This window comes from Choloepus didactylus, chromosome 2, assembly GCF_015220235.1.
Source record: "Choloepus didactylus isolate mChoDid1 chromosome 2, mChoDid1.pri, whole genome shotgun sequence".
NCBI classification, from domain to species: Eukaryota; Metazoa; Chordata; class Mammalia; order Pilosa; family Megalonychidae; genus Choloepus; species Choloepus didactylus.
The window spans coordinates 104,565,875-104,584,208 of record NC_051308.1 but is presented as its reverse complement, the minus strand read 5'-3'; positions in this window follow the sequence as shown (position 1 = coordinate 104,584,208).

The window sequence follows — 18,334 nt, the reverse complement described above, 5'->3', positions numbered from 1 at the left end:
GTTTTAAAGCTGCTGCAATAGTCTAATCCTTCAGTTCAGTCCTGCCACAGTTTGTCTCTGCCACTGACCCACAAGTCCTTGGTATTGGCGTATGGCTCCTGAGACTTGCAAGTGGGCCCCTCTTCCAGGCCGTGTACCCTCTGGTCCTCTGTTGAGGGATGACTGTGCTATGTCACAGGTGAGTGCCGTCCCCCCAGGGCAGTTCTGGGCTGCTGGGCTGTGTAGGAAGGCTCCCAGTCTACTGAAATAATGGCTGAATGGGGCTTTGTTAATTCACACTGCTCCACCTTCCCAACTCTGGGACAATCAGCTGAGATTGCAGGGAAGGCTAATGTCCACGCCCAGTTTTGTGGTGTGTGCCTGTTATTTGAAGCACTTCCGTCACACTGGGTTGTCTGGGGCAGCTCTGGGCTATGGGGCTGGCGATGGGCAGGAGTGTTTCCTGTCCACCAGGATGATGGCTGTGAATGGACACCCCCCTTTTCTTGGGAAGTTGTGGTGTTTAGTGAATTTTCTCAGTCACTGGATTATTGCGTTTTGTCTCAGAGCTCTCCTAGTTCTGCTCTTGACTTGACCTGCCCAAATTGCAAGTCTTTGAAGCTTTCTGTATTGGGCTTCTTAGAGTAATTGTTTTAGAAAAAGAAAAAGGGATTAAAAAAAAAAAAAAAAGGGCCCTCCTCAGAGATCTAATGGGTTATTGAAATGCTAAGAGACAAAGCAACCAGGGCCATTAGGGAAAGGTCCACAGGGCAGAGAGATCAGCTTTTCTTTGGGATTTGCATATGCGCCTCAGGGCCCTTCCCCTTTGTATGTTCACCAGAACTCCAAAAATCCTCCGCTTTTATTTTGGAGTTTTTTGTGTTGTTTTTTTTCTATGCCTGTCTCCTCTCTGCTGGGCTGGCTGCTCTCAGATTCTCTGGTGTCTGGTCTCAGTCTATCTATGGTTGGAGTTTGGATCAGTAGAATGAGATTCCGATAAGGGCTGCCAGTGCAGTTCTCCCTTCTCCTTCCCGGAGCTGACAGCCCCTCCTCCCACGGGACTGAGCCTGGCAGGGAGGGGCGCGGGTCCCCTGGCCGCAAAAACTTACAGATTTCGCTGATCTCAGCAGTTCCACGTTTTCATGAGTGTTGTATGAAGTATGCCCAAAGTCAGATTGCTCTGTGGTGTCCAGTCCACGCAGTTCCTGGCTTTCTACCTACTTTCCTGGAGGAGTAACTAAAACATACAGCTCACCAGTCTGCCATCTTGCCCCGCCTCTTCAGAATAGTTATTTTAAAAAGAAAGAAGGAAAAAAAGAAAAAGGAAAAAAGAAAAAGAAAAAAATGAAAAAAAAAATCCATTTTTGAGACCCTTCTCCAATGTCAGTATGGATTATTTTAAAATGTGTTCTTTAGGGTATTGTCTCTTTCACCTGGATAGTTACTTTCCAACAGCTTTAATTCCTCCATTGCCAGGGGGCTATTGAAATGTAAAAAGTTAAGGAGTTACAGAGCAATAAAAGTGGCAAAATGTAGGAAAAAAACCCAAGCCTTTTTGGAGCTGTGGAATGGGTGCCTGCTTCTATGTGCTGCCCCTTCCCAGAGCCTAGCCCTTCTCTAACTCCCCAGACACCCTTACTCCAAAAGTTAATTAATTAATTTGTTAATTAGTTCTGCAGTTGAGGCTGGGTTGAGCCCTCCTTGTAGCTCCCAGCAGATTGTTTTTTCCTTTCAGAGAGCCAGTTGTAGGTTCCTCCAACAGCTGTAATTCTTCCCTTGCCAGGGGGCTATTTAAATGTAAAAAAATAAGGAGTCAGATAGCAATAGAAGTAAGTTGACAAGATGTAGGGAAAAGAGAAAAAGAAAGAAAGAAAAAAAAAACACCAAGTCTTTTTGGAGTCCCAGAATTGGTGCCTGCTTCTATGTGCCCCCCCCCCTTCCTGGAGCCTAGCCCTTCTCTAACACCCTGGACAGCCCCAACTCCAATAGTTAATTAAATAATTTGTTAATTAATTCTGCAGTTGAGGCTGGGTTGAGCCCTCCTTCTTGCTCCAGGCAGATTGGTCTTTTTCCATTCAGAGAGCCAGCTGTGAGACAGTCTATGGGGTCTGGGTGGGAAGGGGAACCAGACCCCTTGTCAGGGAAACTTACAAATTTCACTTCAACCTCAGCTGTTCCACTTGCTCCAGGCTAGTGTACGATGTATGACTAGTCACTAGAGACCCTGAGAATGCTGTTTCATACAGTTCCTGACTAATTACCAGCTGCCCTAGAGGAGAAACTAAATTCCACACCTCACCCCTCCACCATCTTGCCCCACCCCCTAGGTTGTTGGAATTTTGATGGAATTGCATTGAATCTGTAGATCAGCTTAGGTAGCATTGACATCTTAATGACTTTTAGCCTTCCTATCCACAAACACAGAATATCTTTCCATCTTTTTAGGTCCTTTTTAAAATTTCTTTTAGGAAATTTTTGTAATTTTCTGTGTAGAGGTCTTTTACAGCCTTTGTTAAGTTTATTTCTAGGTACTTGAATTTTTTGGTTGCTATTGTGAATGGAATTTTTTTCTTGAGTGTCTCTTCTGTTAGGTCATTACTAGTGTATAAGAACATTACTGACTTCCATGCATTAATCTTGTATCTCACCACTTTGCTGAATTTGTTTATTAGCTCAAGTAGCTTTGTCATCAATTTCTCAGGATTTTCCAAGTATACAATCATATCATATGCAAATAATGACAGTTTTGCTTCTTTCTTTCCAATTTAAAAACCTCTTGTTTCTTTGTCTTGTCAGATTGCTCTGGCAAGAACTTCTAGCACAAAGTTGAATAATAGTGGTGACAGCACACATTCTTGTCTCATTCCTGATCTTAGAGGGAAGGCTTTCAGTCCCTCACCATTGAGCACTCTTCTGGCTGTGGGTTTTTTCATATATTCCCTTTATCATATTGATGAAGTTTCCTTCAATTCCTACCTTTTGAAGTGATTTTATCAAAAAAAGATTGCTGAATTTTGTCAAATGCTTTTTCAGCATCCGTTGAGATGATCATTTGATTTTTCCCTTTTGATTTGTTAATGTGTTGTATTACATTGATTTATTTTCTTATGTTGAATGACCCTTGCATTCCTGGAATGAGGCTCACTTGGTCATTGTGTATAATTCTTTTAATGTGCCTTTGGATTCAATTTGCAAGTATTTTGTTGAGAATTTTTGCTTCTATGTTCATTAGGGAGATTGGTCTTTAATTTTCCTTTCTTGTAATATCTTTATCTGGTTTTGGTATTAGAGTGATGTTAGCTTCATAAAATGAGTTAGTTAGTGTTTCTTTTTCTTCAGTTTTTTCAAACAGTTTGAGCAGGGATGGTATCAGTTCTTTTTGAAAAGTTTGGTAAAATACCCCTGTGAAGCCATCTGTCCCTGGGCTTTTATTTGTAGGAAGCTTTTTGATGACTGATTGGATCTCTTTACTTGTGATTGATTTGTTGAGGTCTTCTATTTCTTCTTGGGTCAGTCTAGGCCATTCATATGTTTTCAGGAAATTATCCATTTCCTCTACATTGTCTAGTTTGTTGGCATACAGTTGTTCATAGTATCCTCTTATGATTTTTTAAATTTCTTCAGGATCCACAATATCCCCCCTTTCATTTCTGATTTCATTTATTTGCATCTTCTCCCTTTTTTAATTTATTAGTCTAGCTACAGGTTTGTCAATCTTGATGATCTTCTCAAAAAACCAACTTTTGTTTTTATTGATTCTCTCTATTGCTTTTTTTTTTTCTCCTCATCATTTATTTCTCCACTAATCCTTGTTATTTCTTTTCTTCTACTTGCTGTAGGGTTAGTTTGCTGATCATTCTCTAGCTTTTTCAGTTGTTTAGTTAGGTCTTTGATTTTTGCTCTTTCTTCCTTTTTAATGTATGCATTTAGAGCTATAAATTTCCCCCTCAGAACCACCTTTGCTGCATCTTATAGGTTTTGATATGTTGTGTTCTCATTTTCATTCCTCTCTAGACATTTAGAAATTTCTCTTGCAATTTCTTCTTTGACCCACTGATTTTCTAGGAGTGTGTTGTTTAACCACCACATATTTGTGAGTATTCTGGTTCTTTGGTGGTTATTGACTCCTAGTTGCATTCCATTATGGTCAGATGATGTGCTATGAATAATTTCAATCTTTTTAAATTTATTGAGGCTTGTTTTGTGTCCCAGCATAAGATCTATCCTGGAGAATGTTCTGTGAGTGCTATTGAGGTATGTAAACACTGGTAATTTGGGATGTAACACTCTATATATGTCTATTTAGTCTAATTCATTTATCACATTGTTTAGGCTCTCAATTTTGTTTTATTGGTCCTCTGTCTGGTTGTTTCATCTACAGAAAAGAGTGGTGTATTGAAGTCTCCCACTATTATTGTAGAAACATCTATTGCTTCCTTCAGTTTTTACAATGTTTGTCTCATTTACTTTGGAGCTACTTGATTGGGTGCATAAGCATTTATGATTGTTATTTCTTCTTGGTAAGTTGTCCCTTTTATTAATATATAGTGTCCTTCTTTGTCTCTCATGACATCTTTGCATTTAAAGTCTATTTAGTATGACAATAGTATTGCTACCCCTGCTTTCTTTTATCTACAGCTTGTGTGGAATATTTTTTCCATCCTTTCATTTTCAATCTTATTGTGTAATGGGGTCTAAGATGAGTCTCTTGTAAACAGCATATTGAAGGATCATACTTTTTAATCCATTCTGCCAATCTATATCTTATAATTGGGGAGTTTAATCCATTTGCATTCAGTGTTATTACTGCAAAGGCAGTTCTTGAATCAGTCATCTTATCTTTTGGTTTTTATTTGTCAGGCCTATTCCCCCTCCTCTCTTTTTTTCCCTTAGGTTTGCCTTACTAATACTCATCAGTTCTGTGCCCATCTCTAGACCTCTCTCTCCTTTTTTTTCTCAGCTGGTAGAACTCCCTTTCATATTTCTTGCAGGGCAGGCCTCTTGTTAACAATTCTCTCAGCATTTGTTTGTCTGTGAAAATTTTAAGCTCTCTCTCAATTTTGAAGGAGAGCTTTGCTGGGTAAAGAATTCTTAGCTGACAATTTTTGTCTTTCAGAATCTTAAATATGTGATACCACTGCCTTCTTGCCTCCATGGTTCCTGCTGAGTAGTCAGTACTTAGTTTTATGTGGTTTCCCTTGTATATGGTGAATTGCTTCTCTCTTGCTGCTTTGAGAACTTTTTACTTTGTCTTAAAGCTCTGTAGGCAAACTCCTTGTCAATTCATACAGAATCAATGATAATTGTGTTCCTCAGACTATAGCAAAAATGAAACAGCAGTTAGAGGGTAATGAGGTTATCAGAGGCAGGCTCCATGACAAAAGAAATAACTATTATTCTCTGATAGAGTAGGAGACTATAGGAAAACTTAATAAAGTACAGTAATTAATAGCTATAATGATGAACATAACCTATTAAGAAATGGTAAAATAATATTTAGTATAATCTATTTAAGAAGGAAGAGACTAATAACACTTTCTAGGTAGATTTCCATCAAAAATGTTTCCAACAGAAAGAAGTTACTTGAAGAGATAAACTTCAGTTATCTGAAAAAAAATCACTGATGAAAATCACTTTGTTCCTTGAGGATGTTGGATAGATGTAGATTTACTATCTAATTTTGCATTTGAGTTTTAAAAAACCATCTGCAGCTACATTCCTAATTTGTGGAAGTTGTTTGAATATTAGCAAGAAGTTTATGCCTCTGGCTACACTTTTCTACCTAACGTTCTGCTTTCACCTCACTCTCAACATATTTCCAGCCAGACTCAAATTCTTCCAAGCTAACTCCCTCTCCACACTACCAAGTTTCTATTTCTGAAGCATAAGACCCAAGCATAAGAGCTTGGAGTCATCTTTGAATAATTCTTTATTTCTCATGTGCCATCAGTTTTAAAGTTCTGTCAATGTTTCCTATGTGATGGTGCTCTGTCCTTTCATTTTTATTTTCCTGGTTAACTCCTTATCACTTTACCCCTAAGTTATTCCATAACATTCTAATTGTAATGGTTTCTCATTTCCTGGGCTGTTTATCAGATTACCCTGTAAACTAATGGTCAATATGTTAGACTTTGAACCCACTTTCCATGGTGTAGTAGATAAGAGGGTAGACTTTAGTTTTAGACCTGGATTTTAGTCTTGACTCTGTCTTTTACTCCAATGGGAACTTAGGCAAGTAAGTCTCAACTTCCTCATCTGTAAAATGGAAACAAAAATAGTGTCTACACCATAGAGTTGTTGTGAGGATTAAATTTAATTCATATACAATATTGGCATGGTGCCTGGCACATAAGTGAATTCCCTTCTATCTCCTGGCTACTCCTTGCAGACTCCTTTGTACTATCTTCCTCTTCCAGAGGTAGCTGTCTGCCCTTGTCTTTTCTTTTCAATCTATATTCACTCTAGATGATCTTATTTAGTCTCCTGCCTTTAAATGTGACTCCCAGATATAAGTTGACAATAAACCATCCTGGTTCTCTCATTTGAGCACCGGACTCATATCCAACTACCTACTGAACATTTCCACCTGGATGTTAATAGGCATTCCAAATGACCTATTTCCAAAATGAAATACTTGTTTCCCTCCCCTCAGCTAAATTCATTACTCCCTCAGTTAAATATATATATGGCTTGTGCTTTTTTTTGTGATTTATTTAAGATATCCTACTCTACCTCATTGACATAAATTGTCCTATGCTTTTTTCTAAAATTATTGCAATTTTATTTTTTCCTGTATTGGTGTAATCCATTTAAAATTTATTTTTGTGTATGGGGTAAGAGGTAGGATTTAATTTAATCTTTTTTTTAAAATTTAAGGATAGCAATTGATTGCAATTACCCAAGCCCTATTTATAGAATAGTTCATTTACCACCACAGATTTGCATTGTCACCTCTGTTATATACCACACTTCTACATATGCATGGTTCTGTTTCTAGACTTTCTATTCTGTCCTACTGATACATTTGTTAATATCACACTTCTGCACTTTTTATAGATTTTTTTAATTAAAAAGGTTTTATTAGAGAAGAGATGTTTACAGAACAATCATGCATCTATAGATTTTTAGTAGTTCTTGGTATTTGGTGGTGTGAGTCCTCTCTCATCTTCCTCCTTATCTTTCTCCTTCTCAAAATTCTCTTGGCTCTTTTTGGCCATTTTTTCTTTTACATGGATTTTAGGATCGGTTTGTCAAATTCCATGAAAAACGCTACTGGGCTTTGACTTTTTGCCTTGAATTGTATGGAACTTAAAGACTAATCTGGGGGAAATGTTTATGTTTACTATATTGAGTCTTCCTATCCATGAACATGATTTACCCATCCATTTATTTCAGTTTTCTATTTTTTCATACAATTAAGTTTTATAATTTTCTTAATAAAGGTTTTGCCCATATTTTGTTAGATTTATTTCTAGATGCCTTACAACTTTAGTTACTAAGGTAAATTAGTTACTAATGTAAATGGCATCTTTTAAAAACATACAGTTTTAAATTTTTGTATGCTGAATTAACTAATGCTACTGATTTTTGTATATTAATCTTTCTACCCTGCAATTCCCACTGAACTCTCTTATTAATTTTAATAGTGTTTTCTGCCAATTCCCTTAGATTTTTCTATGTGGACAATAGTATTACTTATAAATAGTTACTTTTTTTCTTTCTTTCCAATTTTTATATTTTTAAAAAACTGGTTTTATTTTCCCTGTCAGCACCTCTAGAAAAATTATAAATGGGGGCAGTATTAGGAAGCACTCATGGTTCTGAAACATCACCAGGTTCATCAGATTTAAGGATGTCCATTTCTATTCTGAGTTTGCCAAGAGGCTTGCTTTTGTTTTTGTTTTAACCATGAATGGGTGTTAAATGTTATCAAATGCTTTTTTCTGCATCTATTGAGATGTTTAATTTAAAGTTATAAAGCAAGGAATTTACATTAAAAGATTTTCTCATTTTAAACATCTTTGCATGCCTGAGATAAACATTGGTCATGATGTAATATTTTTAAATACATTATTTGGGTTCAGTTTTGTAATGTTTTATTTATAGTTTGTAGTTCAGTGTTTAAAAGTTAAAAGGAAATATAATTTTTCTTTCTTTTGCTGTTCTTGTTCATTTGTTGTCAATGTTATTCTTGCCTGGTAAAATGAATTTTGGAGTTTTCCTTTATTTTCTTTTCTTTGAATCCGTTTGTAAGAGGTGGGATTATTTTTCCACAAAAATTTGGTACAAACAATCCAAAAAGCCATCTGGGCCTGGGCCTGATTTTCTTTCTATTGGTAGACTTTTAGCTATTAATTCTATTTCTTTAATGGTTCTAGAGCTAATTCAGATTTTTCATATCATCTTTTTCAGTTTTGGTGAGTTTATATTTTTAAAAAAGAATTTGTCTATTTCAATTAAATTTTCAAAATCTGCTGACCACATATTATATAATGTACTTTGAAAATATCATGACTGTATTTATGTCCTCCTTTTTCATTTCTAATATTGTTTATTTCCTAAACTACGCTCTGCTTAAAATTGATCTATTTTATTAGTCTTTTAAAAAAAGGTGTTTTTAATTTTGTTGAAATTTTTTTCTATTTCAGCAATTTCTAATATTATAATTTCTGCTTATGGTGTTCTACTACTTTCTTTGGTAAACCCTGTTTACCAAAATAAATAAATAAACTCTGTTCTATTTCTAAATATTTGCATTGAAGCTTAGATAATTAATTTAAAAAAAAATTTTTTTAAAGACTGTTTGCTATAGACATTTTCATTTCCCTAATAGCTAATGACATTGAGCACCATTTCATATGCTTATGGGCCACTTGTTCATCTTCTTTGGAGAAATGTCTTTTCAGGTCTTTTGTTCATTTTTAATTTGTTTTTTTGTTTTTGTGGAGTTGTAGGATTTCTTTATATAGTCTGGATATTAAACATTTATCAGATATGTGGTGTCTAAATATTTTTTCCCATTCTGTAGATTGAATTTTTGCTTTCATGATCAAATCTTTTGATGCATTAAAGTTTTAAGTTTTGATGAAATCCCATTTATCCATTTTTAAATTGGTGCTCATACTTTTGGTGTAAAGTATATGAAATCATTGCCTACAGAAGATCCTAAAGATGCTTCCTTGTGTTTTCTTCTAGGATTTTTGTAGTTTTGGTTCTTATATTTAGGTTCTTACATTAATTTGTTTTTAGTTGTTTTGTATTTTCTGAGGTAGGGGTCCACCTTCATTCTTTTGCATAAGGATACCCAGTTATCTGAGCACCATTTATTGAGAGACTATTCTTTCCCCATTGAGTGGACTTGGCACCCTTGCCAAAAATCAATTGGCTAGCTAGAAGTAAATACCTGAAACTACCAGACTCCAATACAGTAGCCTTGACTCTTGAAGATGATTGTATAACAATGTGGCTTACAAGGGGTGACAGTGTGACTGTGAAAACCTTGTGGATTGCACTCTCTTTATCCAGTGTATGGATGGATGAGTAGAAAAATGGAGACAAAACATAAATGAAAAATAGGGTGGGATGGGGGGTGATTTGGGTGTTCTTTTTTTATTTTTATTTTTTATTCTGATTCTGATTCTTTCTGGTATAAGGAAAATGTTCATAAATAGATTGGGGTGATGAATGCATGACTATATGTGATACTGTGAATAGTTGATTGTACACCATGGATGATTGTATGGTATGTGAATATATCTCAATAAAAATGAATTTAAAAAAATCAATTGGCCATAGATGTGAGGGTTTATTTCTGAACTCTAAACTTGATTCCATCAGTCTATGTCTGTCTTGAACCAGTACCATGCTGTTTTGATTACTGTGGCTTTGTAATAATTTTTATAATTGGATATGTGAGCCTTCCAACTTCATTCTTCTTTCTCAAGATGTTTTTGGCTATTTAGGGCCCTTTACCCTTCCATATAAATTTGATGATTGGCTTTCCATTTCTGCGAAGAAGGCTGTTGGAATTTTGATTGGGATTCTGTTGAACGTGTAAATCATTTTGGGTAGAATTGACATCTTAAAAATATTTAGTCCTCCAACTGATGAACATGGAATATCCTTCCATTTATTTAGGTCTTCCTTTGATTTCTTTCAGCAATGTTTTGTAGTTTTACATGTAGTAGTCCTTAACATCCTTGGTTAAATTTATTCCTGGATATTTGATTCTTTAAGTTGCTTTGTAAATGGAATTTTTCTTCGTTTCCTCATCATCTTATTTGTTGGTAGTTTATAAGAAACACAGTTTTTTGCATGTTGATCTTGTAACCTGCCACTTTGCTAAAAATCATTTATCAGTTCTAGTAGCTTTGTTGAGGAATCTTTATGTTTTTTAATAGTTTTAAACATCAATAATTAATATTCTAGTTCAGGTTGTCAATCTATTATTTTAAGTGCTTAAAGGCTCTAATTCTCCTGATATTTTTTGTTTGTTTGTTTATTTGTTTTACATATGCTGACTTTAATTATAATGAATTTTCCCTTACGTATTTTGAATTATTTTATCTGCACTCATCTTTTGCAGTTTTGTTTTTCCCATGTGAGAATGGATTGTGGGACTATCCCTTCTAAGCATGTGTTTGCTTCTTCTAGGAGCTCCAGAAAGATATTACAAACCAAGACCAACTTCAATGTTAATTTCTTGATTTGAGGATTCCAAGGCCATGTAGGTAGTGTAAATTTGAACCCTAAGTCATCTCTGAGATGAGACCCATGGTTTTGCATTTTCATTTCTCAAAAGAGGTTTTATCTACTCACAACCCAGGCAGTATGACAAGTTTCTTTGTCATCAACTAATTTGGGTTGATGGGACCCCCTCCCTAATCTATCAGATATTGCAGCCATTCAATGGTTTTAGCTTTATGTAGGGTTCTCAAGTTTATCTCTCCACCTTGAATGGTATCAAGGCCTCATTTCCTGTTCTTAAGACCTTACCCAGGGCAGCTGCAACTTCAGCTCATATGTTGTGGTGGCCTGATGCCCCGGCCCCTCCTAAAAGCCTGTAACAGACCTGCTCTAGCCAAGGACAAAGGTCAAGATAGTAAACAATCACCAGAGGGGGGAAAATGTAATTACGAATGTTAAAAAAAAAACAAAAAACAAAAAACAGCACCGAGTGTATTGTTGTCTTAAACACTAACCTTAGTAAAACATCAGGTCTTAGGCCCTTTAATGATTATACTAGAGACCTGATGTCCTCATACTAAATGGAATGTCTTTGTTCTGAAATCATATATGGCCTTGTGCATTTCTTTCCCTTTGCAGAGTGCTAAACATCCAGCTGGCTGTCACCAGAAAACTTCCCCTGTTCATCAGGCCCAATAAACCCATGTCTTCTTCTGTGCTTGGTGTGTTTTTCAGTCTTGCTACAGCTCCTGCCTGTGCTCTGCAAGAACTGGACCTAGGCCAAAGCATATGCTATCATATTAATTTCAGTTCCTTCTTTGTTTCTGTCATCACAGAATTTTACTCTATTTCTTCTGAGCTCAGCCATGCACCTAAAATAATGTTTCTTATACCTTATTTCAAACTTGTAGGTGTAGTATAGGAGGAGGTTTATATCATCTCATACCCCATATTGCTATGTTCAGAAGCTAGTAGTGTTTTTATTTTGAATTAAATATGGCTACATTACTGACATGGCTACCCTCCATGATGGCCTCCAATCATGACCTCCTGATATTCATACCCTTGTGTAGTCCGTTTTCACATGGTAACAAGTTTGTTCTGTTTGACCAATAGAATATAGCAGAAGTGATGGAATATGCTACTTTCAAGATTTGGTTATTAAAGGCACTGGAGATGTTATTATTTTCTCTCTTTTTCTTTTGGATAATTCACTCTTTGGGAAGCTAGCTGCAGTGTCATGAGGACACTCAGACAGCTAATGGTGAGTCCACATGGCCAGGAACTGAAGTCTCTGGCTAATAGCTAGTGAGGATCTGGGGCCTGCCAACAACCATGTGACTGAGCTTGGAAGCAGAACCTCCAGCCTTCAGCTTATTGCAGTCCTGGTCAGCATCTTGACTGTAACATCATGAGACCTTGAGCCAGAGCTGCTTAGCTATGCTAGTCCTGAAACTGTGTGAGCTAATAAATGTTTGTTGTTTAAAACTGCTAAATTTTGGAGGTAATATGTTACATAGCAATATATAACTAATACTAGTACATTAATTGTTCTACTATGTTAAGGTCTTAAAGATGAAAATTTAGCCCTGATAACCTTGATCTTCTTGACTTTGATCTTTGTTTTTAACACTCTCTTCTATACCTACAAACTAGCCCTTGCCAAATATCAACTAGAACTGCTCCACCATTTTGAAATACTGAATTTCTATATCTCAACTTTGACCACAAATTCCTATTCTTCTATGTTGTGTGTACTTTCTCCACACAAATTTTAGACCTCATCAATACCTCTAGTCCAATGACCCACTCATTTTCTCCCAGTTAATTAGTCTCTTTTCTGACCTCACTTTGTTTTTCTACTGTAGGCGATACCTATTGCTTTTCTGTATGCTAAATATCTATTTTTTTTGTATGTGTGTGTGAATTGTTCTTCCACCACTCTACATGATGTTGGTGGAGCTATTGGTCATGTGGCCAAACCACTTCCACCATAGGTGTGGGCTCCTGACCCAGGTTGACTTAGCATTTCTTATTGGGGATTGATATGTATATGGTAAGATGGAGAGAGATAGGAGAGAAGTAAGTCATGCAGTGGCAAGTGGAACTGAGAGACAGAGTGTCATAGCATCTCTATGGCATTGTTTCAACCATTGATCCTTTGGGACCTGAAGTCAGTTCTATCTCTTAGACTTTCCAGTTATATGAGCCAATAAATCCTCTCCAATCTTTTTTTCTTATACTAAATTATTCTATTTTTGTTTCTTTCAACCCAAAGCATCATTACTAATAGACTTACCTAGCCTGTACCTCTGTTTCAGTTATGAATGCATTGAGTTGCAAATTACCAGAAAACACAAAAACCATGTCTCACCTACATAAGGGTTTATTTGGATCACATAATAAGAAGCTGGGGATAGGGCAGTCTAGAGCTGATGCAGCAGCTCCATAATACCATCATGAGCCCAAATTCTTTCTATATTTCAGCTCTGCCACCCTTAGAATGTTGACTTTGTCTTTCTCTATGTTGCCTAAATGTTGACCAATGACTGCTAGGTGTCATGATTAGTGTAGTCAGAAGGAAGATATGGAAGAAGCAGCATGAGTAGACCTACGGTTATGTCTCATTTGCTAGAAGTATGTCACATGGCCTCCCCTGCTGCAGGGAGGTGGGGAAATAAAGTGTTTAACATTTACTATCTCTATCATAGAGGTAGGTAAAGGAAAGAGGAGTTGGAAATGGATAAACCCAAGTCAACAACTTGGATTAGTCTCTGGATTCCAGTACTGTATCTTACCTCTTCACCTGCCATACAAACCACCAACCCTGGGCTACTTCTACAAGTCATTTTATATTTGAGTGGTTGAGTGTTATTGAATAAAAATCACAGAATTGTACAGAATGGAACTTCTATATATTAGTTTAATATCATTTAGGAATTCAGAGCTGTTAGTTCTTTTTATTTGAGTTTGATCAGCTTCCTCTGCTATTCCTTTTAATTATGATTGCAAATCTTTAACCCATACTACTTTCCTTAACCCCCCTTCTCATATTCTCTTAAGAGATTGCAGTCTCTTGCTTTGCTCAGAAAATTGAGGGCATCAAATATGAAGTCCCTCATTTTCCTATAATCAATCCTTTCCTCCTTTCTTTCAGTTTCTCTTCAGTTTCAGGATTAGAATCTGTATTTGTGGTCTTAACCTCATTCACAACCATTATGCTACAAGCTACCTGATCTTTATTTTACTTACTATCATATCCCACTGCCTGGCATCATGACTAGCATGTAGTGGTGCACCATAAATATATGCTGGACGTTATTGAATCCTGTTTTCAGGACTTTGTTACACCAATTATCCCTTTCCTCTAATGAATCTTTTACTTCTTCCTCTGTTACCACCTGTCTTTTTAGCCTATAAAAACACTCAAGCATCTCTCTTCCTAAAAGACAAAAAGAAATCTTAAAATAACAAAAACCTTCCTTCTTCTGCACCTGTATTCACTTCCTAGTTAACACCTAATTTTTCTCCTTCCATGCTCAACCAAGCTTCTCAAAAAGAATAATCTCCAATTTTAGACTCTACTTCCATATCTTCTAATCATTTCTCAACTCATTGTTTACCAGTTTCAACCCCCATTATGTCAATGAAATGGTCCTTGCTAAGGTTCCTGATGACTTCTTTCTCATCAAACCCTTATATTACTTAAGTTTCCTGCAGATTTTACACATTTCTTATTTCTTGGAAGTCCCCTCTCTTTGAATTTTGTGACACCAGGATTTTCTGGTTCTTCTTCCTCTCTGTCATTTCCTTTTTCTTCTTCTATTGGGAGTCTTTCCTCAGTGGATGTTAAACAGGGCTCTGTATAGGATCATTTTTCTTTTCATTATACACAGAGTGCTTGGGTGATCTCACCAATACATGGCTTCAGTTGCCACACCTAGCATGGTTCACAAATCTTTATCTCCAGCTCTAGCCATGTTGTTTTGTTCAGACCTTAGAAGGTGATAAATGAGCAAAGACCAGAAGAAAGTGAGGGAGTGAGCCATGTGGAAGTCAGAGAGAATAGCATTCTAAGCAGTAGAAACAGCAACTGAGAAGTCTCTAATATGGGAGGGTGTTTGGCATGTTAAATGAATAGCAGGGAGGCCAATATGGTTGGAGATGAAGGAGTGAAGAGAAAATTAATAAGTAATAAGGTTAGAGAAGTAATGGGGTGGTGGTGTCAGATCATGGAAGACCTTATAGGTAATTTAAATTACCCTGACTTCTGGAAGTGAGATGGAAAGCCATCAGAGGGGTTTCAGCAGAGGTGTGATATGCTCTGACTGATGTTTTAAAAGGATCATATTGTGTTGAGGACAGATTCAAAAGAGCAAGAGAAGAAGCAGGGAAACTGATTAGGAGACTATCAGTAAATTAAATGATGCTGATCTGGACCAGGGTATTAGTAGCTGACTATGAATCTATTTAAAATGGAGAGCCAAAAGCATATGATGACAGGTTGGATGTAAGGTCTGAGAAAAGGGAAGACTTAAAGATTTTTTGGCCTAAATAACTGAATGAATGGAATTGCAATTTATTGAGATGGGGGAAAACTATGAAAGAAGCAAGTTGGGGGAAGATTGGGAGCTCAGGGTTGGATCAGTTAAATATGAGATGCCTTTTAGACAGACATTCATGTGATATGTCTTGAGGCAGTTGGATAAAGAATAGAGCTTAGTGGTTAAATGGAACTAGAAATACAAATTTGGGAGTCATCAACCTTTAGAAGGTATTCAAATTTATGAGGCTAGATGGGTTCATCATTGAAAGGAAAATACACAAAAAGAGAAAATTTCTAAGAACTGACCCCTGAAGCCATCTAATGTTAAAAGGTAGGGAAAATGAGAAAGGACAAGCAAAGGAGACAAAAGAGGGGTGACCAGTAAGATGGGAAGAAAATCTGGACAGTTAAGTGTCCTGGAAGATGATTGAAGAAAATGTTTCAAGAAGGAAGGAGGGATTCACCATATCAAATGTTGCTGATAGGTCAAGTAAGATGATTATTCTTTCAACAGGTCAAGAGAGTGGGAAGAGAGAAATATGAATTTTGCTATAAAAGAAAGGAGAGAAATAGTGCAGTAACTGGAGAGAGAAGTGGGCCCAAGGGAGTTTTGTTTTGTTTTGTGTTTTAGATGGGAGAAATAACAACACATTTGTAACCTGATTAGAAAGTTCCAGTAGAAAGGGAATTTGTTAAAACAGGGAGAGAGGGGAATGAATTGCTGGAGTGATGTCCTTGAGTAGATGAGAGGAGATGAGTTCTGGTGCACAAGTAGAGGAGTTGTCCTTTGCTAGAAGCACAGTTCATTCATCAATAGTAACAGGAGAGAAATTAGAGTAGGGCACTGATGTAGGTAGGTAGGTAGATGTTAAAGTGGGAGCATATGGAAATACTCTTCAGATGGCTTCTATTCTTTCAATAAGGAAGCTGAGAGTGAGGATGGATGAAGAAGTATTGGAATGTTGGTGCCTCTCCATTACTTCTCTGGCCTCATCTCTTAGTTGTCTAGGAGAATGAGAGATTGAACTAGGGAAATACAGTATAATTGCCTAGAAGCATGAAGGGCCTCCTTGAAGTTAGGGATCATAAATTTAAGTGAGACTATTGGAATAGTTGTATGCTTTTCTCCAGCTACCTTTAGTTGTAAAAATTCAGGCATAAAAGAGCTGAAGAGTCTGATTTAATCAGTATCAACATTTTTGCCAGGCAAGTACAGCCAAGAGTGGAATAAGGGAACCAAAGGTATATAAGGAGGAGTGGTGATAATGACTGACTATGGAATTTAAGCTAAGTAACAAGAAAAGTTATGGCATGAGGGGCATAAAGGATAATGAAAGTTGGTTGGATCAATGGACTGTAGATCCAGGGGGTGAAGTTAAAGGATTGTTGGAGTTGGAGTATTAGAAGAAGTGAAATGGAAAGACAGAAGGTGGTGATCAGAAAGAGATGCTTGAAATTAAGATTATACAGGGATCAGTAGTTTTTGGTAATGACAGGACCAGTGTATGACAATAGCAGCGAAAGGTTGAAAGTGACGGAGATGAAGATCGCGGAGGAGAGGTCAAGGAGCTGAAAAGCTAGGGTAATGGAAGGATAATCTGCGTGGATATTGAAATCACCAGGAATATGAAAAGAGTAGTGTTGAAGAATGTAAGAGTCAGCCAGGAACTAAATATTCAAGGAATTGGGTGGGGGAGGGTGCAACTTGAGGGTGGAAGATGACTGCAAAAGGAGTAGTGGTACAGTTTAGTGTCATGATGTTCAAAGCTAAAATTGCTCATCTTTTGGCCATGCATGACTTCCTATTTACCAAAATCTTATCTTAAGTTTTCTGAAGAATTTGTCCTCACTTCCTCTTTCTTGAACTTTTTTTTTTCTTGAATTTTTGTGACCTTAAGACCCACTGTCAATTCCTTTTGTCTTCTGTTGAATACTCCCGTTCAGGGCTCCCTACATGTCCTCTCTTCTTCTCACTAGACGCATACTCCCTGGGTAATCTCACCAATCTCATGGCTTCATCTACCCCCCAACTGCACATGGCTCCCCAATCCCTATCTCCAGCCCCAACTGTGCTCCTTTGTTTCAGTCCCATATTTCTGACTGCTCATTGAATAGCCTTTGGGTGTTCTTCAGGCAGCTAAAATTGATTCAAGGCTGAATTAGTTATCTTCTTCTCCAGACTTCCTTCTCTTCATTTTTGAATTACGGTCAATTGCTAAGACAAAAATAATTGAGTCATTATAGTCATGTTCCTCTTCCTCATCTTCCACATGCAGTTGTCACCAGTTCCTGCGAATTCTATTTCTGAAACATGAATTCTATTTCTGCAGTGTCAACACTGATTAACCCAAACTCAGCCTCCTTTAAACCTATAGCTGCACAACAAAAAGTCCCTGGAGAAAAACACAGAAGCATGTGCTCCTAGCGTCACAGAATTCTAGGAACTACAGTTGATTAGATGTTCTGTTTCTATAGCACAGAAAGGCATGTAGAAGAATGTCAACATGATATATTGTCTACATTGATGAACCATCCCCAAAGTCAGTTATGTGTGACCCCAAAAGAAGACATGTTCTAGGTTGAGAATCACTCTATATTTTTTGTGTATCCACACCAGATAAGACGTTTTTGTTACAGTTTATGTTTGTAATTTTTTCTTTTTTATAAAACCAAAACACAAAAGTCATTATCTCGGAGCAGTTTTCCTATCACACTGTCTAGGCAATCTTCTCCCTTGTTAACCTCTGATTGTTCCTTCATTCATTTATCAAATATTTAGAGTGTCTATTTTGTACCAGGTACCCTACTGGGTGCTAAGGATTCTGCAGTGAAGAAAAAAGACAAAATCCACATTTTCAATGAAGTTTCAATCCAGAGGAGGAGCCAGCAAGAAACCCATATTAAAATAAATAATATATTTTCAGATAGTGTTCAGTGCTATGAAAAAAATGAAGTAGGATAACAGAACAGAATGAATGGGATGGGGAAGCAGGGAGCAATTTTAGGTAAGATTATCAGGGAAGGCCTCACTGAGATGAGATGTTAGCATGTATCTGAATGATGAGAAGAAGCTACCCGTACAGAGTCCTGGGGGAAGAGCACTCCATCGAGAGAGAGCGGCAA